The sequence below is a fragment of the Globicephala melas genome, chromosome 8, assembly GCF_963455315.2.
Source record: "Globicephala melas chromosome 8, mGloMel1.2, whole genome shotgun sequence".
Taxonomy (NCBI): domain Eukaryota; kingdom Metazoa; phylum Chordata; class Mammalia; order Artiodactyla; family Delphinidae; genus Globicephala; species Globicephala melas.
The window spans coordinates 79,624,297-79,651,349 of NC_083321.1; the positions used below are offsets into that span (position 1 = coordinate 79,624,297).

Consider the following 27,053-nt stretch of genomic DNA (forward strand, 5'->3'; position numbering starts at 1 on the left):
TTGTACACAGGACTGGTGTAGGATGTAATTATGGGAGATGACGTCCATGGTAAAATTTTATCCAATGGTTTAAAACTCCTTCTCCAATAGGTATAAAACTCCAGTTGTGCTAAGGAGTAGTGATGCGATCAGACTGGCCAAAAGGAGATGGATTACATGGTTAGGATTTGAATAATTACAAGGTGACTTAAGTGAGGTCACTATTTATTTCCTCTTAACACAGCTTTTTATATTAAATCATTTTGTTCTTCAACAAGTCATCCCTTACAGTACTTCTGGAAACCATCACTACTCTACTCTTGAATGAGAGGGTAAATGAGGTCAAAATGTTTGCCCCAGACTTCAGCCAGAGCCACACACTCAACAGAGTTGTTGATTTTTTGTGTAATTCTTAGAATGATAGCTCATATGGTTTCAAAATAAAGTCATAAGCACATCAGGCCATGTACTTCTACCAAACATGCTACACATATTGAGGCATTTATTAAGGTATTAGTACATCAACAGTTTTTATATCACAGTAATTACAAAGAAAGTTTTATTATATTCTTTCAAGACGTGATTTGTCACATATAGAGGCATTTCCAAACCTTTAAAATGCAGTACATGAACATTTTTGCGATAACCAGGAACTGAGACTTTGCAATTCTCTGTTTTTCCTGTGACGAGGATATAATAACATCAACTGGTTAGTGTTGCTGGGAAAAGAACATGAAACTTCTAGAACAATGCCAGGAATAAACAGGGTGGTCACTAAATGGTTAGGATCCAGGTCCCAAACAGTTCACAGAGGCTAATGTTATATAGAGGCTACTCTGACACTTCAGTAAAAACTTAATAATGATAATGTATTTGTAAAGTAGTAATTGTATTCTTCATTTGTGCTAAGTCCTTTACACAGACTTTTCTAAGAATGCCCACCCCAACTCTACGAGAAGGTATTGCTATTATCCTTATTTTATCAATAAAATGAAGAAACTGATGCTTATAGTTTCAATCTGTCCAACTGGTAAGCAACTGGGCTTTGACCTGTACCAGCTCTGTTCTTATTTAAACATAACTATAGTACTTGCTCCAAGCACTAACCATTCCTGAGTGGGGCCTATTGTAATATTACAGCAAATTTCAGACACTTGCTTTCCAAAAGTCCCAAATACCTTCTTCTTGCATCACTCTCAATCATCAGAAAAAAGAATCACCCCCTTAAAATGCCATCACAAATAGTACTTTGCATGAAAACATTTCTGTCATTGTTGAGATGAGTTACCAACTTCTACTTGAAAACAGGCTACTTCAACCACATAATTTGTTTAAACTTGTAGCAAAGTATCCACCTGGTGCCTACTATGTGCGCAGCTCTAGGCTAGGCTTTTGTTTTGTGAGAGAAAAGTAAAGACATGACGGCTACCCTCCTCAATTCTCATACTTCTTTGCTGGGTTTGAGGCTTGAGGCCAAGGGACCTGGACCTTCCAGAAGAAAAGAAAGGAGAAGGAAGAGGTGAATGGTGTGTCTGTGGTGGGGCAGTTCCCTTTAATTTGCACTTTTACTTGCTCTGATAAAAGTATTTGCTAATCCAAAACAGTATAAAGGCCACGAATCATAAAAATGGAGGGGAGCATTTTTTTCTTCTGCTTTTCTTAATTTTATTCACCAAATACAAAAAAGAAGGAAAATGTAATATGTTACACAGAAATGGGCAAGCCACACAAAAATTATAAAATCTGTTGGAGAAAATTTTTGTCTTATTCTTGAGAAAGTAGGTGAAATTCCTCAAATAAACTGTTGACTGATGTTTTTAAATGGTCATCTTAATAAAACAGCTGAAGGCACTGAAAATTAAATAAAATAATAATACCTGGGTTTTCTTGGAGTCAGTTCTCACAATAACACTAGAAGGTGGACCCTTTAGCACCTCTATTTCAGGGATGAATTGAGACAAGAGCACAGCTAATTTGAAGAACAATACACAGCTAATGATCAGCAGAGCCAGAATTTTAAGCCAGGCTGTCTTGGCAGTAGGAAGGACCTGTGTTCTTAACAGAATTTCTGAAAGAGATCTTGTTTCTTAATTCATACAACCTTGAAAAACACTAATAAATAATCAAACGAACAAAAATTATAACTATAGGTACCATCTAGAGTAGAGAAGGTGAAATCTGGATTTTATAGGGTCTCAAATTTTCCTTCCAAAAACAAGTAAAAAGATAGTAAAATCATGTGGTTGCTCAAGTTCAAACTCTGTCAAACATTTATATTTGAAACAGGCCCATCCTCTGCCCACAGCAAGAGTATAAATGGAGGTCAATACACAGTAAGTCTAAATATTAAAAGTTATAAATTGTTCAATGAAACACACTTCATCCTACCTTAAAAATACAGCTTAAATTGTTTTATTAATATTTTGAAACTTTGAATCATATTAAGTCTTCATAATTACTACAAAATAAAAATATTTACAAATCTAGTGTTTCATGTCCATCTATAGTTGCCAATGTAGGTGTCACACCTTATGCACGTTATGTCTAAGTTTATATGTATATTTTTAAGAATAACATGGATTGTTTTATTTTGCAAAATGCCAATTAGTTAGCATGTTTTGAATACCACACTAGAGGGTTAATACCTCTTGAACCTGAATTGGAACAGGAGCAGAAGCAAGAAAATGGATGTTCACAACTAATAGAGAACATTCTATTTTTCAACACAATAAAAATCTACTTCATGCATGCCACCTGGGAAGAAGGATTTGGCAGGTGAATTCATCTTCTCCCTTACTTAAGCACTTCCACCACTTGAACCCTCAGAAGAAGCTTCCCTCTGCCACTGGCAGCCCACACACCTCAGGACATTCAGATGCAGATGCCCTGCTGGGACTCAGGACAAGAAATGTCCAAAGTTGTTCCCATGGCCTAAGTGGGCTGCAGGCCACACTTCACCAGCACAGACCAGGTGCTCATGCTCTTTCAGATGTTTCTGTGGGGTGTGTGTGTGTGTGTGTGTGTGTGTGATTAGCGGAGCTCACTAAAACATAGGGCCTAGGGCAAGGGTCTCTATTTCTTGGGTCAAAGGTGGTATTACTTGGAAATATGTGAAAAGACCTTTTATTTTGAGCTAGTAAACTGGCTTAAAGCAAAGGTTCTGGAGCCATACTATATGGCTTCAAATCACTATTCCCCATACATTAGTCATGTGACCACAAACAAGTCACTTACCTTTTCTGTGCCTTAGTTTCCTCATTTGTAAAATGGCAATATTAATAGTGTCCACTTCACGGAGTTGTTTTATGAGGATTAATGAACTAATACACGTGAAGTGCTCAGATGAGTGCTGGCATATTGTAACAGCTGTGTAAATGTTACCTTTTGTTCTTTATAAATAAAACAAGTTTGTTGTTTTTTTCTTAGCCTGCTCTGTAGGTCTGTTAAATTCTATCTGTAGGGACTTCCCTGGTGGTGCAATGGTTAAGAATCTGCTCACCAATGCAGGGGACACGGGTTCGATCCATGGTCCAGGAAGATCCCACATACTGCGGAGCAACTAAGCCCGTGCCCCACAACTACTGAGCCTGTGCTCTAGAGCCCACGAGCCACAACTACTGAAGCCTGCAGCTAGAGTCGTGCTCCGCAACAAGAGAAGCCCACACACAGCAATGAAGACCCCACAGCCAATAAATAAATTTATTAAAAAAAATTCTGTTTGTAAGTATTTATTTTTATCTAAATCTTTCACCTGAACTGATTTCTTTCCCTTTCTCAATAAGTAAAACATCCAAATAAAAATAGAAAATTGTGTGTACGAAGAATCTACCCAAAATAGTGCAAATATTCCATTAATGATTTATCATACTTCTACAAAAACTTCTCCAAACAAGAAGTGTTCTAAGTCTCCCAGTGCTGTGCCTTACCGAAAACAGATGGTAATATTCAAAAGTACCTTGTAAATCAGTTGTTTGTTACCTCAACACTGACACCACATGCAAATTTACATATATCTACAAGAATACTATACCAAAACCTCTTATTTTTCACCAGTAAAGATTTCCTTCTTGCTGCTCACCATATATATCAGTATCATAAATGATAAAATGTAATGATAATAACAGTTTACATTTCAGTGAAACAACTTATGTGTCATCACTGTATTAAGCACATTACATGCATTACTCACACAGGCCATACAGCAACCCCACAAGGGAGTGGGGAGGGGGGCTCCATGATCATCATTTTATAGGATGAAGAAACAGAGATAAAGATCACCTATGTGGTAACTTGTCTGAGATCAAATAGAGAGTTAACAGCTGGGCTGGTAGTGAATCCAGGTCTCTGATTTGAAGCTTATGCTCCCCTATATGTAGCTATGGCAAGAAGGAGGGAGTGCTAAAATTAGGTCTATAAATTTTAGTTCTCATTATGACCCACTGTTCATTATACTATGTTTGTTAGCAACTAGTTTTCTCAAATCACATGAGCTAACTAACAAGTCATAGGCCCTAATAAAATGCCTGCTGGATATAGTCACCTCACTTAGACTAAGGAATCAGAGCTGAGAACAAACTGTGGGAAGGAGAAAAGTAAACCCTGTCTATGTGGGTAAAGGAGAGTATTGGTCAGTTATCTTTCAACCCACATAAGACCATTCTTGTAAAAGAAAGAAGAGGTGTGTGTCTCCAGTTATTCAAACTGTATTGTAAATATTTTCATATTTTCCAAATGCTTATTCAGCTTTACATGTCATTGACATGTGGAGTCAATGGTATTCTGTATAGAGGTGATGGCTCATATTCAACTGTGCAAGCCCATAATTTCCAAAATGACAGAAGAAAATAATGTCACAAGAAGACAAAGGAGAGGGACAGTAAAAGAAGATGAAAAGAATTCCTGGAAATTTTTCTTGGGTCTTGATGGAGAATTCATACTTCTTCAAAGAAAAAGTAAACTTCTAAGTTTGTTTTATGTAAGTAGATGTTTATAATATCATGAATTAGAAAAAAACAGAACTTAAACTTGAGACAGGGCTACAAAGAAGTCCAGAATGACATGTGTAGTTGTCAAAAATTCCTGATATAATGATCATTAAAAAAAAATGTGTAAGTTTATAAAAGAGTAACTCTAGAAATTTTGATAAATATTCACTTCAAAAATGAAACAAGCACCACAGGGATTTTTAAATTATGCATATATTAGAAACATATATTTTTGCTCTGGGGAGAAGAATAAATCCTTGGTAGATAACTTGAGAGCATTCAGACAATATGCCTTACTAAACTGTGGAATCTCAAACTTCCATGAAGCCTAGTTGTAAACAAGTTGAGGTAATTCCAATTTTTCCTCATGAGCCCACTAATTGATAACATATGTTTACATTTTTCAACTCTGAAGAATGTTAGCATACCACCAAGAAACACAGCCAAAATTGTATCATAACACAGGCTGTTTTTTTTTTTTTTTGACGAAATCACTACCTCTGCATTAGCATAACTTCCAAACAGTGTTGGCAGAGACCTCTGTTTCTAAAAATAGTCATAATTTATATTAATAAAGATCATATACCAATAAGGACTCTGGGTGAAATGCTGGAACTGACATGCATCAGATAAAAATTTCACTCATTCAGTGAATTCAGTTGATATTGATTGCCTATTCCCTGCAAGGCATTTTGTTGTATGTGGTGGGCAAAACAAAAGCTGTTAGTTCTAGGCCTTTCACAAGCTTAAGATATAGTAGTAGAAACGAAGTAAGTCCTCCTTATTGTAAGTTGTGGTATCCAGAATTCTAAGCCATGCTTTTAAACCATTTATTCATTAAAACAAAATTTTTGAGCACTTCACAATCCTTTTCATCACAATGCCCAGGGCAGGTATTACTGAGAACTCTTGGCAATTGAGATAAAACTGAGATGTCATGCTGGAACTAGAGATGACTGAAGCCTAGGAAAGCCTCAAAAGATTTGAAGGACCCAACAACAGCTTGGCATGTTTTTTATGGGCAAAGGAAACTGCGAACCAGGCCATTCATACTATGTCTATTTCCCAAGCTGTTACCTGCTGCTTCCTAAAATTCATTGCAGTTACTTTAAAAGCTGCTGCCTGAGGATCAGGTTTCTAATTTAGCATGCATCTAGGAATGACTAGAAACAAGGGAATCTGGAAGGCACCCACTAGCCCACTCCAAGTCACCAGTATCTCCCTGGGAAAGCTTGTACACACATCTGGCAGCTATTGCTGCTGTCACCTGAGAAACAGGCCACTGGGTCACCTGGCTCTGCCAACAGGGCTTGCATTCAGGAGTTCCACAGGACTGTAGCAAATAAAGAGATTCTTAATGGGCTCAGGAGTACCCTCCTCCCCATATATATACACCCAGGCCCCACTCAGAGGGAACAGACAAAAATGCCCATCTCCCATTTTCTCCTTAGAAGTGGCCTAACTACATACTTTCCCAGGTGCTACCTGAAAGCCAGCTTCCAACCAGCCTGCATCTTGGTGCTGAGTTTAATCCTCCCTTTTGAGACACCAGTGGTTCTTGGCACACTCTCAACTACTGAGATCCACTAAGAACAAAATACCAGCTTAGATGATCCAAAAGGTTTGAGAAACAACCAGGAGCACAGGCTAGGCTGATTGACAAGGTCCATCTCCTATACAAAACCACTAGGTCAAGACAGAGAGAAGTACCTGTTTTATCTAGCATTCAGAAATAAACACAGAGAGTCAAGGAAAATGAAGAAACAGAGGCATATGTTACAAACAAAAGAACAAGACAAAACTCCAAACACAGATCTTAATGAAACAGAGATAAGTGATTTACCTGATAAAGAGTTCAAGAATAAGTCATAAAGATGCTTACAAGGCTTCCCTGGTGGCACAGTGGTTGAGAGTCCGCCTGCCGATGCAGGGGACACGGGTTTGTGTCCCGGTCCCGGAAGATCCCACATGCTGCGGAGCGGCTGGGCCTGTGAGCCATGGCTGCTGGGCCTGCGTGTCTGGAGGCTGTGCTCCGCAACGGGAGAGGCCACAACAGTGAGAGGCCCGGGTACCGCCAAAAAAACGATGCTTACAGAGGTCAGGATAACAATGCATGAACAAATTGAGAATATCAACAGAAAGACAGAAAAGATAAGACAGTTCCAAACAGAAGTCACAGAGCTGAAGAATACAATAAATGAATTGAAAAATTAAACTGGGGGTTCAACAGCAGATTAGATCAAGTGGAAGAAAGGATCAGCAAATTTGAAGACAAGGCAGTAATTCATCCAATCACAGGTGCAAAAGGAAAAAAAGAATGAAAAAGAGTGAGGATAGCTAAGGGACTTAAGAGTACATCATAAAGTGGATCAATATATTCATTACAGAGATCCCAGAAGGAGATGAGAGAGAAAAAGGGACAGAAAGCCTATTTTAAAAATAATGGCTGAGGCTTCCCTGGTGGCGCAGTGGTTGAGAGTCCGCCTGCCGATGCAGGGGACACGGGTTCGTGCCCCGGTCCGGGAAGATCCCACATGCGAAAAAAAAAAAATAATGGCTGAAAACTAACCAGGGAAGAAACACATCCAGAACCAAGAAGCCCAGAGATTTCAAAAAGAAGAATCCAAAGAAACCATACCAAGACACAGTATAATTAAAATGTCAAAAGTTAAAGACAAGGAGAGAACCTTAAAAGCAGTAAAAGAAAAACAATTTGTTATGTACAAGAGAACCCTCATAAGGTTATCAGCAGATCTTTCTTGTCAGAAAGATGAGTTATAATGAACGTTGTGGAGGATGAGGAGAAAAGGGAGACCTTGTGCACTGTTGGTAGGAATATAAATTAGTGCAGCCACTGTGGAGAACAGCATGGAGCCTCCGCAAAATATTAAAAACTAGAATTACCATATGATCTAGCAATCTCACTTATGGCTATATAGCCAAAGAAAATGAAAACAGAAATTTGAAGAGATATCTACCCTCCCATGTTCAGTGAAGCATTAATCACAATAGCCGAGATATGGAAACAACATAAATGTTTCATGGATAAAGGAAAAAATATATATATAAAAATACATATAAAGATACATAAATATACATGCCTATATGTGCGTATATATATACACACATAGGATATATATAAAACAACCATGAGAAAGAGGGAAATTCTGCCATTTGTGACAACATATATGGACCTTGAGGGCATTATGCTAAATAAGTCAGACAGAGAAAGACAAATGCTGTATGAAATCACTTATATGTGAAATCTAAAGAAGCCAAACTCATAGAAAAAGACTCTAAAATGTGGTTACCAGGGGCTGGGAGTGGGGCAGAGGATATGCGGAGATGTTGGTCAAAGAGTATACAAACTTCTAGCTCTAAGATGAATAAATTCTGGGGATCAAATGTATAGGGTGGTGATTATAGTTAATAACACTGTATTATATAATTGAAAGTTTCTAACAGAGTAAATCTTAAATGTTCTCACCACAAAAAAAGAAATGGTAATTATGTGACATAATGGAGTTGTTAGCTAACACCATGGTGCTAATCATTTTGCAACATGTAGGCATATAAATCAACATTTTGTATACCTTAAATTTACACAATGTTATTTTCAATTATCTCTCAAAAAAGCAGGAAAGAAAAATAAAATAAAATAAAATTCACATAAGTGTTGTTACAGATCCCTAATCATGGCTTAGTGATGGCAGCATCTATGAGGTTAACTGTTTGGTCTATTTGCATTTTTGTCCCCCTTCTCAATGGTAAGAAGATTATGAAAGTTTTAGGAAAGATTCCAAGAATAACTAGAATCTCAGGATAAGATATTTTGAAAACAACTGGAATGGAGGAAGGTATAAAGGCAAAATAAATTATTTTTAACCATTACATATATCACCAGAAATGCTTCTTTTATCCTAGTGTAAATAGTTTCAACTTAAGAAATACATTTTTTCTGTTTATTGTGTGAAACTCTATGGGAGGAAAATATTCTTATGGTGGTTATTATTTAAAAGTAGAAGAATTCTAGGTACCTATTCATACAAAAATAACAATGACTATAACCACAAAAACAGCATGATTCCTAATAGACTCAATGTTTATTTCCTACCTTACTCCTTAAATTTTCAATTCAGGAGAAACTAACATTTACACATAAACAGCATTAGTAACAAATCCATCCTATAAGATCTGTGTATTGATTATTTTTTCATGAACAATTAAATCCCATTCTCTACCATTCTAGGTTCTGGATAACTCTGGCAATAATCTACTTGAAAGAAACTAAGTTGGTGAAAAAATGAAGAAATGCTGATGATAAGAAAAAAGCAAATTTTATACATAATGCTCATTCTACAGTTTAGATAAATTACCCAGTTTAGGATTTATAGGAAGCAGGGTAAATAATAAGTGACTTCTTAAAATATAAAATCCATAATTAAGTAGGAATTATAAAATTAAGTATGGTTATAAGTCAGGGTAAAACAGCTCAGACATTTACACATATATTATTACCACACCTAAACTGTCTTCAAAAAGTATCAATAGCTTGTAACCTGTATAACGTGCCACAGAAAAAAACACTTCCATAAATTTCAAGTCTTCAAGCTAATGATTTTATTGGTCAAATCCTAATTACACTGGAATCTCAAATAAGAATGTAAGTCAAACAATTTTCATCATTGGTAGGATGACTGTCATTTCATAAAATTATAAATGTGAAGGTATTTATTATATTTCCTAATTAATCCAATTAATGAAAAAATGTAAAGCAGAATTAGAAAGATAGGAACCAATCACGTGACTTAATAAATTAAGAATAGGACCTATACCTGAAAGAGGGCCATAGTCAGTTGAAATGTTTGGCTAGCATTGACATAGTTTTTCATAAGGGGCAAGTTTCCAAAATTAGTTTCACAAGGGAGATTGTCTATACCAAAGGTTATATAACTTCCCCAGAAATCAAGGTTTATTCACTCATTTTTCAATCATTAAAAGAAAATTGATTGAGCACATCTTTTTTTGCTCGACATTATAATGGCCACTGGGGATGCAGCCATGCCCAAGCTAAAGCTCCTGCCCACATAAAGCTTAGACTCTACTGAGGGAGACAGACAACAAACATGTAGCCCAATGACAGAATACAGAGAAAGATATGTGTAATTTGGAAAAATAACACAGAATAAGAGGTTGAAGAGGGCAGAGTGACAAAAATTGGGTAGGAAAATGGTGGTTAGGCAAGACCTGTCCAAGAAAGTACTAAAATCCATAAGTAAATAAGTGGTATGTAATCCTACAGATCTGTCAACTAAACCACTGTCTGACTTAATTTTTGGAATAATTTTAAAGGATTCTATAAAAATTTTTTTGCCAAAACAGTAAAAATGAACCTTACAGGATTATACCTACTAATGCTATTTGCCAAGGATCAACATTAATGTGAGGAGGTATCAAAGAATACAGAACAAGACTAACTTTTTACAAATCAAGGAGAAAACCATAGATTTATGAATAAAATATGATACAAATCAATTTTCACTGCAAAGTAAAGGACCTGTTACAGTGGAGGATTACTGGACTGAATGTCAATATTATGACATAGTATGAGTGTGTTTTGTGTTTGGTAATTGCAATCATTGTTGCTTTTGTTGTGGTCATCCATTTACAATGCTTGGTGTCAGTTTATTTCTTGTAAAAATAAAATACTGTGTGTGTGTGTGAAAAACAAAAAAAAAGAATAAAATATGAGTATAATACAATTAATGTATAATCCAATTCAATTAATATGTTTCATTAGGGCAGAAATTTTTGTTTGTTTGGTTCATTGCTATGTCTCAAATGTTTAGAGTAGTACCTGCCAAATAGTAGGTCCTTGATAAATATTTGTTGAATAACAACAAACAAAAAATTTGAACATCTTTTATTTATACAAAGCAGTAAGGATAAGGCCAAAAAACCCCACAGGAAGCCATTCCTTCCATCATGTAACTTATAGGCTAGTCAAGAGAAACAGAAGAAAACATGGCAGGATGAAATAAGAATGGTTCTGCAAGCATAGGGAAGAGAAGAAGAGGGAGGGAGGAAGAGAGACGTATTTGCTGATTGATTCCAACAGGGAAAACTAAGAATGACTGCAAGAAGAAGATAGAACTTAAGTAAACTGTGGAAAAGGAAGTATTTTGGAAAGGGCTGTGGGAAGGGCAAAGGGTATGATAAAGACTCTCGCCTTGACCAAACAAATTTTTCTTTAACAAGTATTATATACCAAATAGAATAGTTGTGTAAAAGCACAGAGAAAATAATTAGCGAGGCTTACTCAGGAAGGAGCAAGTAGTCAGCCATCACTGAGTGAATATTAAATGTGAGGAGAAGCGGAGTGTGCTATGGAGGTCCTCAACACCACCCTGTGTAATCTGAGATTGAGATGGAGAGAATTCTAAACTGGAGCTGTTCCCTCAGAAGTTTGCCAAGGGCAAGTTCTCAACTCAAAGTGGCATCAAATACATATTTAAAACAGGCATCTCACAGAGTGTATTTCAGAACACACCACTTTAACCTAAGCAAACTAGAGGAGGACAGGTGCATACTTGACATGAAAAGATCCAATCTGTTTTGTACTGAAGGTACACCACAGTCTGGAAAAGGTATTTCTAAGTGATTAATGCCACATCTTGCTCTCATCTACAGGTTTTCCAAAAATCATACCCTGAGATTGACAAATGTTCCATGCCCCACATCACCCTTCCACCAATGAAAACAAAAAAACATCAAATACTTACTCTAAGTGACACCATCAAACTTGGGAAGTTCTATCACCTAGGATTAAAAATCCCAGTAAATTAGTTATTTGCTTACACATACTATCAACAGATAAACATAGAAACATTTAGAAATAATGAAGAAAGCTCTATCAATCCAGAGGGGAATTTTCTATTCAGAAATGATGGAAAGTTTCTCTCTCTGGGCCTCATCTTCCTTAGCAGTGAAAAGCAAGAGCTACTTCTGACGTTCACCCAGCTAAGTAAGTCACTAGTTCTGTGAAACTTCCGACCCATGGCTAAATGAAGGCTCTGATCTATTCCTTCTGCTTTCATTAGAAATCTTGGTACATCATTTTTTCCATTCCAGGTAACATGATTCCCTACTTTTCCTTCATATTTTAATAAGTTCTAATGCTTATTAACTTTAGTCAAATGACAAATGAGTAGGAATTTGCAAAATGGCCAATTTTAAATCAAACCATAGCTACAATAAAAATGAATGAAAAACAAAACCCAAAAAGCAAAGGGAGACACATGCTTTAAGGATACCTTAGTTGAATCCACATAAGAAAGCTTCTTCAAATAGAAACAGGTCTAAAAACTTTATGCTAGTGTAAAGCTGGGTCTTTCAAGGTCAACGAAGTAGCCTATGGGAGTAAATATTTTAACCATGGGATATGGACCATGTTACTCAGTTACTTCTGCATTTGGAATTTCAGAATCATGGGTTGGAAAACATCAAAAACAAAAGAATTACAGAATCCAGCCAGTGTATGGAACTATGTCTTATCAGAGATGTTTTTACTGAGAAGCCAATAAAGCTTCAGGATCCCTCCCTTGCAAGGGCTCCTACCAAGGCCCCAGGAGAGCACTAGCAGTGTGTTTACAAATCATATGTTCTAGTAAAATTTGAGAAAGTAAGATATTTTTAATGCAATCACTTAAGACCACTGTCTCTTTCCATTCTTACTTAAGTTCCATTAGGCTCCCTCTCATGTTGGGTGGTGATGAAGTGTGAGGAGGCATTGAACGTCCTGCTAAGGAAAGTTGAGTTGGGAATACATTTAGTTTGGGTTTAATGGCTATACTTATGTGGTCCACAGCCATGTCCTTGTATAGTCAAGTCATTGATAACTGTCCTGCTGTCCTAGTGTAGGAATGGCTTCCAGAAATATGCTACCACCTGCTGTGCTGACTCCCTACACACATGCTGTCAGGACACAGAGTTGCAAAGACAGAGGTTCTGCAGAGATATGAAAAGGTCGTCTCCTGCCTGTTACTGGAAGAATAGAAGTACTGGAGAAGAAGCAAAGTTTGAAATGCGTGGAGCCAGCAACTGGACTGTGGAAAAATCTTCTAAATCTTTAAGCTCATATATGAAAGACACTTGATGGAGGTTTGAAACAACCTTAAAAATTTGCATAGCATTGTTAATTACAAGTTGTGACACTGAAAGAAACTTTTCTAAACTATCAATAAATGAAAAAACAACCAAATTTTAATTAGCCATGCTAGAAGACAGACTGCTTGATCTTTCAATTCTCTTTACAGAAAGGAAATGACAAAAATCATAGTCATATGAAGAAATAATCCAGAGCACATAGTCAAAATATAGATTAAAGCATTATAAAGATGTGTCAGCCTTAATTAATTTAAAAGTTACATACTATTTTTCTAGTTTTTTTTAGTATCAGTGGTACTTATTAGCATTTTTGTTAGTAATCTCTTAATTCTTGTTCTAAATACATATTCAGTTTCATCTTAAATTTCTATTTTTTCTTTTAAATAACACCCCCCCCAATTGTATAAGCTTACAACCACACAAAACCTGGATTATTCCGTGCCCTCAGGTCAGTTTATGGTTCATATCTCTCTTGATGACTTCATATAAGAAAATCCGATGAGTAATTTTTAACATAATTTTTAATTTATATGTAGACTGTAGAGGGGTGGGAGAAAGGGAGAGATTAGTACATTTTTGCAGCTCTCTGTTCTGTGACATATCAATTAACAAATACTTTGGAAAGAGAGCATTATCACTGAGCCCAGAGAGGTACATCTCCTTCTGGCTGGGCTGGTAGCCCCACATGAAGCCAGAAAATAGGAAACAACAGCAATGTCTCTGGCAAATGCCTCGCTGCATTCGTTTTCCACAGCTACTACAAAATATTACCATGAACTTTGTGGCTTAAAACAACACAAATTTATTATCTTACATTTCTAGAGGTCAGAAGTCCAAAATGGGCCTCACTGGGCTAAAACCAAGGTGTCAACAGAGCTGCATTCTTCTGGAGATTCTGGGGGAACTTTTTCCAGTATCTAGAGGCTCCTCATTCCCTGGCCCCTGGCTCTCTTCCTTTTTCAAAGCCAGCAATGTCAGGGCAAAATGGTTATGCTGCCATCTCTCTGGTTCTCACTCTTCAAACTCCTCCTTCCACTTATAAGGACCCCTGTTGTTATTGATACACTGGGCCCATCAGATGCTCTATGAAAAATCTCCCTGTCTCAAAGGCAGCTGATTAGCAACCTTAATTCCATCTGCAACCTAATTTCCAAATTAACTTAACCACCCAGAGCAGGATATTTAAATTATAAGTGGTGTTTTTGAGAAGTGAATGATTTCCTTTCCAACCTGACAAAAGCAATGGGTGACACAAAGTGACAGCACATGTCGCCATTCACTTTGTAATCTTCCACAGCTTTTCATTAAAAACAGATCTTTGAATCCAAACAGATTAGATTTTAAAGAACAAATTGCAAGTTTAATTTGTCAACAATCCAGACACATTTCTCTTTTCCTCAGGCACCTGTAACATCTTTTTTAATCCAGCTGACAATGTGAACAAATATTAAGGCGTACATGTTTGAAATTTTAATTTAGTGGAACTATTTTCACTAAATGCAATGTTCTAAAAACATCTGTATCTATTGTGAGTACATCACAGTGCTCTGAAAAAAATTGTATAGTTTATCCAGAATTATAGAAATTTAGAGCTAGAAAGATTATCTCAGAGGTTATCTAGTCCAGTGGTACTCAAACTACCTCTGTGCCTGGCTTTTCTTTTCAATGTGCCACTAATTTTGTAAAACATAATAAAAATGAATCACTAAAAAATAAAATAATAAAAAAGCAAAATGTATAAGAATACATGTTTCCATTTTTAATTATTAGGTTCAATAGACATAAAATTACTCTAGCAAATTATGTAAAATTTATAACGTACACTCTCAATTTCTGTACTTATATCATTATAGATGAGTTAGTTCATTGGTCATTACTGGTTCCCAATCCATACTTGGAATGGCACTGGTAAAGTCCCCTTATTTTATAGAAAAGCAAAGTGAGAACCATAATAATTTCTTTCTTTTTTTCAGCACTGATTACGTAACAAGCAGTGATCTAGATTCTTCACATAATTATTTTATTTAGTCCTCAAAAAAATCCTTTTTAGGTAAGGATTTTAGGTATCCTCATTTTACAGCTAAAGAAACTAATGTCCATAAAAAAGACACATCTAATAACATAGTTAGCAGCAAACCCAGGGATATCCAAGTATCTTATTCTGGTCCCAAGTGATACTTAAAACACAACCTTCAATAAATAAAAATTTGTTCTCTTCTTCAGCTAATCAAAAAGGCTGTGAAAGGAGAAATAAACTTGCCCTTAATTTCAGTTTTCAGATTTTTCAATCTTAAGAATTTATACAGCTTGGAACTGTACCTGGTCTTGATGATTTCGTCTATATAAGAGGAACATGGAACAAAAGATTAGATGGAGAAAAAATGGATACAAAAGGAAAAATTACTCTTAGCGCCAGCTGGGGACCCTAGATCTCCTACAAACTCCACGCAGCTGTGCTTACATTTTTTTCTACTAATGTTAATCTCAACAATGTAAACCACTGGAAAGTTTGGTAAATTTTATTTCTCTCCTTTTTTAAAAGAATGTTTTCCTGGAAACTTCCACAGTAGTAAATATTTATTAAATATGGTATCATACTTGGGAAATAATTCACTTAAAAAAATACTAACATAAAATAAGTAAAAGACTAGCGGCATAGCACTTTTAAAACTTCTGACCATACCAGTGATTAGATGATACCTGAGAAATAATGCTCAGGTCCTAACAGACATAAAATTACTCTAGCAAATTAAGTTTTTTCCCTATAAAATGGCCTTTAAAAAAAAGAAAGAAAACTTTACATTCTATCTCTTTGCACATGAAAAGCAAACAGGGCATGAGGGCAATTATCTAGACAATTCAAGTAAAAAAGTTCTTGAAATGTCTAGTTAATTGCCTCAAACCACTGCTTTGTCTATGGAGACAAAACTATGGTTGCTTAGCGAATGTTAAATAATGAGTACAAGCATCTATTATTAATAAGTCTTCTATCAATTCCTAAACCTAGTAAACTATGAGTCAATAATATCCTGAAGTTATGAATTCAACTAATTAAATATGTTTAAAGTGGCATTCATTTGTCTTTATTCTGAATTCATAAATTAAAAGGAAAAATAACTTGTTAACAAAGCTTGCAATTTTAATGTAGACTTTGAAAGATTTTTCAAATGGCCTTTGTTTTGTACACACCTGTATTCTTTTGTGTTATATTCCTCCTGGGATTTGATATATCTCTAAAACACTTTTTCCTTTTATCTATCTTAGTATCTATAAAGTCACTGGGTGCTGACTCCAGATAATCAAGAAAAATAATTAAAAATTTGCTTCTATTCGGCAAAGGCCCAACTGGCACCATTCTTCTGTAGTTATTCTCTGCATTAGACTTTGTGGTCTTCTCTCCTCTTTGCTTGGTAAGGCCAAACCAATCCATCAAGGCTCAGTTCAAAGGTTGATCATTTATTTGCTCACAAAGAGTCACTGGCTGCCTAGTCTATCTCAGACTCCTTGGTGGGAAACAATGGTGAAAAGGTTGTCCTTTACTCATGGAGTTGACAGTTTAAATCTAAGAAAGCAGCCGCTGTACTGCAACTCCAACTGTGGGAGGGGGTTAAAGGCCGCTAGGGGCAGTCAAGGCAAGACAGAGGGTTTCTGCAGAAGGAAGTGTGCATGAAAGACCTAAGTTAGAAATAACCAAGGAATATTCAAGGAACTAAAAGACTGCACGGGGTAGAGAACAGAGCATGGAGCTGGATCATGCAAGATCCACAGTGATGTAGGCTAGAAGTAAGAGGGGCTTAGACTAGGAAGGCTGCAGTGCGGATGGAGAGGGAAAGCTTTAAGAGCTATTTAGGAGGTGAAAAAGAGTTTGTTGATAGATAAGATATGGAAAGTGAAGGAGAGGGAAGAATCAAGCAGCCCTCTCAAACGGCCAGCTCAAGTGATTGGCTGAATAGTAGAGCTGCTCAATAAGATACGAAACACAGGAGGAGAAGCATATCTGGCAGGAAAAGATGACTGCTTTTTGTCATGATCAATTTATAAGATATGGTGACATTTACATGATATTGGTGAAATATGTAAATAGGGATGTGTGTATGCAGCACATACAGAAGTGCAGCTGAGAAGAAACACCTAGGAATCAATAATGAACAGATGGTAATTGCAGGGATGAGCATAAATAAGATTACTCCTAAACAAAGTATGCAGAATGCAAAGAGAAGGGGGCTTAGACTCCTGGAGAGGAGTGATCTTGAATTTATCTAACCTTTTCCAATATGATGTCAATAGTACTTTCAGGTGGACCATACCAAGCTCCAAATGCTGTGTTTTCCCAGGTATTTCGATTGCAGGCTCAAGTTAACAAAAGTCCTTACCTTTCTCCTCTCCTCCTACCTCAGCGACAGAGAACCTCTGTGCTTGTCTCCTCCAGCACAAATATAACAAGTGTAAAAGGCACAGAACAAAATAAACATCAGCATATTTTAGGAGTTGTCAGGATGGAGGAAAGGGTTATCTTGCATATTCATCTGCTAAGTAAGAACAATTTGCGGGCATTTCTAGGAAGTAGATTCCACTTTAAGAATTGAAAGGACTTTCCTCCTCTGGAGTCAATAGCTGTGAATGTGCTGTATGAAGTCCTGTCACAGAGGACACCTTCATGAGTAGAAGACCAGCAGATAATCTTTAAGGCCCTCAGCATCACTTATTATTATTATAAATGTTTATATTCATTAAACCAGGTATGTTCACTTATTTCTCATTTATTCAGAATAGATTCATAAAATTCATTGATCAAAGTGGCTAGAAAAAGTTCAGAACTTTGTACTAGTTTATAATGAAACAAAGTTTTGATAGGCAAATGTAACTATATTAATGATATAATGAAGCCTTTTCTGGATTGTTTCCAGCCCAAACCATACCCTTTCCTAAAGCCTCTACAAAAAATGAGGGTTTCCTCTCCACCAGAAAAGATGCACTATATGCAGGCTTTCCTCTTCACATAAACTGCTTACGAATTTAAAATAAAGGATCTTAAAGAGACCAGACAAGTCAGTAAAATAACTTTTTATACACTGTCAAGCAAAAAACAGTAAAAACAATCATTTAGCTAGCATTTCTTTTAAAGCAGATGAGACAGAAACACTAATTTTTAGACTTATAATTGCCTTTTACTATTAAAATTGCTACAACAAAGAAGTACTCTGATGATCTTTATTACCAAGATCTTTATTACTAAATAAATTCCAACTTCTTCTGTGGGCAGTCATAAGCTTCAGGAATAGCCAGGACTTTTTTTTTTTAATAAACTTATTTTTATTGATTGATTTTTGGCTGCGTTGGGTCTTCATTGCTGCACGTGGTCTTTCTCTAGTTGCGGCAAGTGGGGGCTACTCTTCGTTGCGGTGGGTGGGTGGCTTCTCTTGTTGCGGAGCACAGGCTCTAAGCGTGCGGGCTTCAGTAGTTGTGGTGCATGGGCTTAGTTGCTCTGCGGCATGTGGGATCTTCCCGGACCAGGGCTCAAACCCCTGTCCCCTGCATTGGCAGGTGAATTCTTAATCACTGCGCCACCAGGGAAGTCCCTAAGCAGGACTTTTAAAGTAGTAATGGAGGAGAACAATAGGTATGTACCAACCCATTCATTGGTTACAAGCCTCAGGGAGGGTTAGAAACGTGCCTCCTTCACAGCCTGGCTTAGACATCAAGAAGCACGTCCTTTGGTGTCTGCATTTCCTGCTTACCAGCTTGTTGACCTTGAACAACTTCTCTAAATTTATTTCACTGATAATAGGGCTAAATATATACCTCATAGGGTTGTTTCCTGGATCAAATAAAATAATGCATATAAAGGGCTGCACAGAGCAAGAAAACACTCATGCACTCTTTCTTTTTATTATTACTACTACATTATACTGAGAGAATTTCTACCTTAAGTAGAGTGTTTGTGAGAGTTCTCAATTTCAGATTTTTTAAGTTGTTCACATGAAAATTATCAGGGACGCAGTTACTTTAAAATAGTAATTATAGATTATATGTATTCAGACCTAGGTTCAAAAAAAACCACACGACTTTATCCCAAAATGTCTCTTGTTTATAGACTCTTGAGAATATACCACTATTAGGAACATTTTAAGAATCAAATTACATGTTATTATACTACTGTGTATTTACCAATGACTCTTCATAACAGCACAGAAATTCCTCATAATTTTATTTGCAAAAATATCAAACTCCCTATAATTTTGCTAGCAAATAAACATATGGCATGAGTACTCCTGATGCTGAAGATAGGCAGTGGTAAAGTTATTCATACTATGACCACGGGTGACATTGTCACTGCACAATTAAGGCGCAAGATGTTCATTTCAGGACCCAGAATAACAGAGAACAGCATTCATGGTCTCATACATATCCTATAATGAAGACTAAAGCTCAATGGCTGAGGGTACAGCACTGCAGAGTGACAAAGTGCAGTCACAGTGGTGGTGAGGGTTCGAGGGAGGAATCCTTTTCCTCCTGACTCCTGAGGTTTCCTTCCAAGTGGAGAGAGCTCCATGAAGATATCCCTAGCCTCTCACATCTCCCTTACTCATTCTCAAAGAAGAGTAACTTGGTCTACACTTAGTAAGTTTGGAATGAAAAGCTGGGCCTGAGTATCCTCACTGCCTGCAGTTCACTGGAGCAGGACACTGGGAAGGCCTCCCCTCCATCAGGCCAACAGAGCGGGGATCCGCGACTGGGATTCCATAAGCAGTAAGAAACCCACATTTAGAAGACATACTCCAATACCAGTTTTATCAAAAACCAGGTGGAAAAGGCAAGTGTTCTCACGGGGTCTCTTTAAACTCAAATAAATTATCATTCAGCTTTTTTTTTTTTTTTTTTTTTTTTGCGGTACGCGGGCCTCTCACTGCTGTGGCCTCTCCCGCCACGGAGCACAGGCTCCGGACACGCAGCCCCAGCGGCCATGGCCCACAGGCCCAGCTGCTCCGCGGCATGTGGGATCCTCCCGGACCGGGGCACGAACCCGTGTCCCCGGCATCGGCAGGCGGACTCTCAACCACTGCGCCACCAGGGAAGTCCCTTAGCTGATTTTTAAGAAGAAAAACAACCTTTGTTGAACACATACTATGTGCTAGGCATTATGCGAGACGTGAAAGAAATAACTAAATGCAATTCGTGTTCTTAAGGAGATTAAGGTCTAGTAAAAGAGGGACACATATATAGAGCATATCGATATGATGTGGCAAGTGCTATAACCTGACACCTCATGCCAACCCTTAGCACAATCCGCTAACAGAGGCTGCGAGCTCTGCCCAGTTACAGGCGCCACTACAATGCCACCCTTCTCCCTCCCATACAGCAACACACACTGCAAAGCAAACAGCAGGAGTTACTGAACTGTGGAAGAACTCTGATTTGGAAAAACACAACATTTGCAAACTAGAGTACCCTTGGAGTAACAAATTACGTGAGCTCTCCCAACTGCACAGGAAGCTTTATTTGAAAGTGAAAGTGCTACAGCAGTGATGTTTAAACTCTGCTCTTTAGAGGTTTTTTCTTTTTTTGGTGGAGGAGTGGGAGCTCTTACAGACCTTCAGGGGCTCAAGGCCCTCTGCCAGCACCAATGCCATGAGCTCCTTAGCTCTGTTTTTTCCTGTTTTATATACTGTGATTCCACAAAGGAGTTATCCTGACCAAAAAAAAAAAGCTGAAGAACGTTAGAAAAGCATTATATAAGAACTTAAGTATGAGGTAGGAAGTGGCCAGAGCTGAGGCTGGCGTGGGAGCTGGAAGCCACAGAAGGAATGTCTTTTAGGCGAGTAATTCCCAAATTCTGCTGCAATTTTGCTGCAATTTGGAATTGCCTGGGCATCTTTGAAAAGTACTGATGTCTACGTGGCACCTTTGGACTTTCTGATTTAATTAGTATGGGTATGACCTGGACTTTGAGATATTAGAAAGTTTCTAATGTGCAGCAAGTCGAGGGGAATGAAGTGACAAAACCAGATTCACTTTTCAAAGAGGTCAAATTCGTGCTGTGTGGAAGCCTATATTCTAATTTGGTTCTAACAAGCACTTAACATTAAATATTTATTAAATTTTAAACTATCTGTGCAAAGGTAACTATAAAGAATAGCCTTCAACACCATATTCTAGTCCTGGGACACTTGTATACCAGCCAAGGTTTTGCTTGCTGGTTTTGCAAACAATGATTATGGCTCAATTAAAGAATATATGTGTGCGGATATGTAGATTACACACACACACACACACACACACACACACACACACACACACAGCTCAAAAACTGAAAGAAGAAATGAACAACCAACCAATACTGAGAAGAACAGGATCCAGGGAAGCTCTGAGAACTTCAGCACAAAAATTCATGGACCTTCTCCCAGTTGGCAGCACTGCCATCTATTAGTTATTTAGTTTTAGTACTTGTATTAACATTACAGTATTCCAATACATTTAGTCTCTGTGCCTCTCTCCATTTCTGTTACAAATTCTGCAGAGAAAGACGATAGCTCAGTGCAGGTCACAGGAATAACCACGGATAATTAGCCATGACAAGGAACTATACTTAGAGAACTGCTATCATGAACTATACAGCATCCAACCTCCCAACATCCCCACTCCCAGTTTCTGTCCATTACACCTTCTTTAGTGTTAAGTCTACCCTGGTACACCTGAGAAGAGGAGAAGAGTACAAAAAGGACATGGGGAGGCTACCTGTGCTCACTGATAAAACATGGTATAGGTTGATCATACCTCAGTAAAGGTTCTGACATCCTGAATAAAGAGAAAAAAGAGAGATTAAATGTTGGTCTAAAAGCAAATGGACTAATCTATCAAAAAATGCTGTAGAGTTTCATTTAAAATTTTTACCCAAAACACAGCTCCATCTGGAGAGCAGATGCCCTTTTCCTTGGTCCACATCCATTTAAATACCTCTGTTCATCACAGCAACCAAAACACTTCTTGTGTTTCCAAACACCTCTAGCATAGTAGTATCACCCCCAGTTGAGACTCTGGGTACATGGAAAGGCTGTAACAAATGGATGACTCCACTCATGATTATGAGTGTATTTCTCCTTTCTTTTTTGTAAGCCTGCCATAAACAATAAATAAGAAATGTTTGCTATTAAAACATACTGATTTGGCATGGACATATATACACTACCAAATGTAAAATAGATAGCTAGTGAGAAGCAGCCACATAGCACAGGGAGGTCAGCTCGGTGCTTTGTGACCACCTAGAGGGGTGGGACAGGGAGGGTGAGAGGGAGATGCAAGACGGAGGGGATATGGGGATATATGTATACGTATAGCTGATTCACTTTGTTATACAGCAGAAATTAACACAACACTGTAAAGCAATTATACTCCAATTAAGATGTTAAGAAAAACCCAACATACTAATTCAGAAGAGGCAGTATAGTATTGTTTTGTTATGAGAAAAATCTGTTTTGGAAATATGGCTTCCCTTTTGGGAAATTTCACTTATTGAACTCTAAAACGAGGGCTAAAATCACACCTATCTGGAAGATTTACTGTGTGGATTTAATAAGATAATGCACACAGGTAATGCACATGAGGTTCTTGGCATTGTTCTACCACATTAAAAAATGCTCAATAAATGGCAAGGATTATTATTTTGGTGTTGCTGTTATATTGTTGCTGATAATTCTTAATGACAATACTGCATTCAGAAATTAAATTATCCTCATGGTGACCTAGAAATGCAAAGTCCAAACATCCAGTGATTCAGCAGTTTCCAAATAAATGCTGTGACCACAGTTTTATAAGTCAATATTGAAATGTTCTGCAGGTGTATCTTGAAATTTTTTAAATTAAACTGGAAACTTACATAAATCTTAAAAAAAACTGCAAAGAACCTGGCAAAGCACATACAGAGAGCTGCCTCCAATTCAACCTCTATATTTTCCCGACACCTAAGGTCTCACTCTGTCATTGTCATCTATTTTTTTTGTTTTTCCTTTCTGCTTTTGGCAACTTCAAACAATTTTGTTTATCTTTCCAGGTAGCACTGTGTGGCAGCTATTTAGGCACTTTGGAGAGTGGTTTAATGACGAGGAAGCCCGGACACATTTACCTTCCACCTCCTGAAAATAATACTCATGAAAATCTTACAGCATTTCTTGTCAACTTTCCCCTTAACCTGCAACCGCTTCCTCCTGTGGTCACCTTGAGTCATAAGCAGGCACATGGAAGTAAATACCTGCCTTTCCAGTCAAGTCTCTTAGGAACATGCTATTTTTCCTTTTTACTTATAAGATGGAGGGAAGGGAAAAGGAGTAGAATAAAACCTTGCTATCACAATGGCAGGGAGCATCACACACCATTAGGTGTATCCTCAGAGAAGCGAGGTATGAAATTTACCATCTTAAAAGTTGGTACCAGAGTGCCTCATGAAGAAACCTCACATTAAATACCTTGATCAGTTTCTGGGAGGTGGAAGGTGAGACATGAAGGCAGGAGTTGAAAGGAGATAATAAGAGGAAGAAATAGCTAAACCACTCAGCATAGGGAAATAAAGGGGGGCTGTGGGTAGGGCAACAGAGAATGAGAGAGGAGAGACAGGTAGGGCCTGAAAAGCATAATATGAGGCTACAGTCTGCAGAAATTCAGGTGGATGGAGGCTCACAAAGGGTATAAGATGAGTCAGAAAGACCCTCTAAAGTCTTTTTTAATCCCCGTTTTCTCTACCAAAACCTCGAGTGAAGTCTAATGCAGCCATGCATCCTCCAGAGACTGGACTATGGAGGGAGACACAGGCATTACCAGAAAACAGCAGGAATGTTGTGGCTGTTGGTGGGTCTCTGTGTGGTGACCTGCCACAAAGTGGAAAAACACCCACGGCAGGGCTGCGTGTGACACAGAGAAACAGTGGGACTAACTGGAAGTGGGCATGCGATTAGCCCACCTTTCTCCAAACGCACCGAGAGGTGATCTCAGCTACTAGGGAAAGGGCAACATCTGAATTACATAAGTAATTCTCCAGCTCCTTAAACAAACAGGAGGTAAAAATATCCTTACATCAGGCTTCGCTGCATTCAAGTATACTAGGCTTTGCTGGCTGAATATGCCACATGTGATCATCCTCAGGGCCTTTGAACTTGCTGTCTCTCTCCCTGGAATGTTTTTCTTGGAGCATGGCTCATTTCTGTCATGGCTCAGATATCCTCAGAGAGACCTTCTCAGACCACCTCTCTGAACTACCTCCCCTCCCCTGGGTCCAGCCATTTTCTAGCACCTTATCCTGTTTTATTATTTTCATAGACCTTATAACCACTTGGTATTTTTTGGTTTATTAATTGTATTTAATTGAATCCAGGAGGCCATCAATTATAAAATGCACCAGTATTATGTGTATTCCCAATGAAGCAAATGAATGAATGAAGCAAAATGCTGCCAATTAAGCTAAGACACAATATTTTCTTACCATTTTGAATTCTGATTGTAGAGCTAATTAAAAGAAGTTCTTTTCGAGTTATTTAGCCATTCATTTTTACCATAAATAACTCTTCTAAATATATAAATAGGAACATATAAATGAGATATGGTGTTTACTGTTTGTCAGTAAAATATTAAGTTTTAGTCATTCTTTCAAAAATGAATATTAGCTTCATTAATATCAAATTTAATGCTCTGTTTCTAATCTTCCTGCAGCAACAATAACTTTCTGTTTTAATGTCAAATCATAGTGTAATCTTCATAAAAACATTTTAAATGGCAACTAAACTAAACCTGTGTAATACTAACAATATAGATAATCCAACTCAACTGGCAACAATGTGCCCATCTTTTAACAAGTTTGGGCATAAGCAGGAGATGATAGGTATGTCAGACTGCTGTCTGGCCAGTGGTAGGGAAGACACCTTCAATTGTGAGTTGCATCTGACTTCAACATTGCTAAAACATGAAACAAAATGTGTATCTTAGACTCAGCAAAATAAGCTAACTGATAATTTACCACCTCTCACATAGCCCCTCTGTCTTTAAAATATAAGATCTATGAAAGCAGGAAACTTACCTATATATTTCTACAGCCTAGAAAGTAGTAGGTACTCAAAAAATATTTATTCAAAGAATGAGATGTGTTCTCTCCTAAAGCTGCTGCTTTACCATCCAGAATGATGTAGGATGAGGTAACCACTACAAATGCAATTTCTCTGTCAACTTATAACAACAACTGGCATTTCTGGTCTAGTAATTATGCCTTAAAGGTTTGTTGCTGCTAATGAGAAGAAATGTCATATAATCTCTATAGACAGAGACACTATCCTAGTGTATTCCTTTAAGTATACTAGACAGCAATGAACTGTTAAAAAAAAAAAAAAAAGACTTCTTGGTGATCTACCCTTTGATGAGATAACCTCCAGCCTGAAATTCTCATTTGTGGAAGCCTAGTAAAGTACAGATAAAATTGACAAGTGACAGCAGGATGAATCTTTGGATGTACATACCACAGAAGCTCCATTAAAAACATACCATCCCCTTCAGGTGCAGGCACTCTAGAGATCTAAATATGCCCTGACATGGCAAGCATGCCAAAGAACAAGAAACTATCAGAAATTCAGGTAGTATTAAATAAATTCTCATCCTTTTATTCAATTGGATGATTTAATTCAAATTATTAATTCTTAGGTCAACTTCTCATCGTTTTCTCTGATGCTCCCTCTTGTAGTTCCCTCATTATAGCATACTGAATAGATAAGAGTTCTGATAAAATTCAATAAAAACTATGCATCTTTTAAAAAAAATTCTGCACTAGTAACATAATCTTGACATGTAACATACCCAGATGAATTTCAGATGTTTATTACTACATGAACTTCTTGGTTTTCTTTTCCCCTTCTTAGTACAGAAATGTAACAATATACTTACCTACTTTCCTACAGCTAGACATAAAATACTCAATGGCCTCAGTATGGGTTCCCAGTAACCTTTTTTGCACTCTTTATATGGAGGTTCCTCTTTCATGTTGATTTTTTCTTGGCATCAATTATTTGTATTACTTTTCAATTCTCCTCTTTATAACATGAGTAAAGCAGACTTATAAAACCCTTTTATAAGGAAAGTTATCTAATGAGCCAGTTACTACAGATAATATAATTCTATACAGCATTATTTTAAAGAATTCTTCATGCTTAATATTTATGTTCTTGTTGAAACCATTATCTTCTCGTGTAACCAATGTTTAGTCTTACATGGAGACTTTAAGATTACAATTAGCTGTCAAAATAAAACATACTTCCTTGCTACTAAACCCACCATTCCCCATTATGTTCCAAGGCTATACCAAGTGAACAGTGTGACTGCATAACATACTATGCAATGACTGTATTAGGATAGAAAAGATTCTACTGCATAACAAAATAACCTTGACATCTCAGGAGCTTAACTCAAACTTTGTTTCTCATTCACATACAAAGCATTTTGGGTGACCCTCTTGTAGCTCCCTCATTTGGAACTCCAAGGTTACTGAAGTAGAGGGAAGAAATTAATGGAAGAGACACACTAACTTTTAACTGCCTCAGCCCAGATTTGACAAATGTCAATTCAACCACTGTCCATTAGCTAGAATTAGTTATGAAGATTAAATAAACAATAACACATAAAGTAACGCCTAGCCTACAGTAACATTCACTGATATTTAGCTATTAAGTTCATATTATATTTAAGTATTACTAATTCAATTCATTATTGTTATATTAATATAATACCTAAGTGTTACCATTTCATTATTACTATTATTATTAAACAATTCGGTTTCATGAATTGATTTTGAATCCTGGTCATTTTATAATATTATTTTCCCAAGTAATGAAAATTGAGTAATATGGATAAAATTTTTCCTGAAATCAATAACACACCCTACTTGGATAATAAACA

General features: G+C 37.1%; 1 protein-coding gene and 1 long non-coding RNA gene across 3 annotated transcripts in view; one reads left to right on the plus strand and one right to left on the minus strand.

The window, feature by feature from the left end:
• The window catches only part of LOC132597775 (uncharacterized), a 44,355-nt gene extending 40,703 nt beyond the window's left edge, over positions 1 to 3,652 (plus strand). Inside the window, exon 3 of the long non-coding RNA XR_009565060.1 lies at positions 3,406 to 3,652. This is a non-coding gene — a long non-coding RNA (uncharacterized lncRNA). The remainder of the gene's footprint in view (positions 1 to 3,405) is intronic.
• Positions 1 to 27,053, minus strand: part of PDGFD (platelet derived growth factor D) — a 237,558-nt gene that overhangs the window by 181,872 nt on the left and 28,633 nt on the right. The window lies entirely within an intron of this gene.